Below are 364 nucleotides of genomic sequence, written 5' to 3' on the forward strand. Positions count from 1 at the left end.
TGGAGGAGATCCTCTACCTGATGGAGTCAAGCAGCGCAAGCTTCTCGACTCGATCGTCCGCACTGTCTCGGAAGTCGATCGTGCACTGCTTGACGCACCGATAACAGCTGCTGACTTGGCAAACGCGATTCGGCACGTGAAAGCGACATTCTCTCCTGGCATGGACGGACTGATCGCTGGTTTCTACCAAGTCGCTCCGGATGTATTCGGTGAGTGCTTAAGCATTGTGTTCAACGACCAACTCTACCGTGGAGTTCTGCTTCCATCTCAGCGCAAGGCTGCCGTGGTGCTTCTGCACAAGAAGGGATCGAGGGCTGGACCAGGAAACTACCGACCGATCGCACTCATGCAGGTCGATGTGAGG

This window comes from Plasmopara halstedii (genome assembly GCF_900000015.1).
Source record: "Plasmopara halstedii genome assembly, contig: Scaffold_3060, whole genome shotgun sequence".
NCBI classification, from domain to species: Eukaryota; Oomycota; class Peronosporomycetes; order Peronosporales; family Peronosporaceae; genus Plasmopara; species Plasmopara halstedii.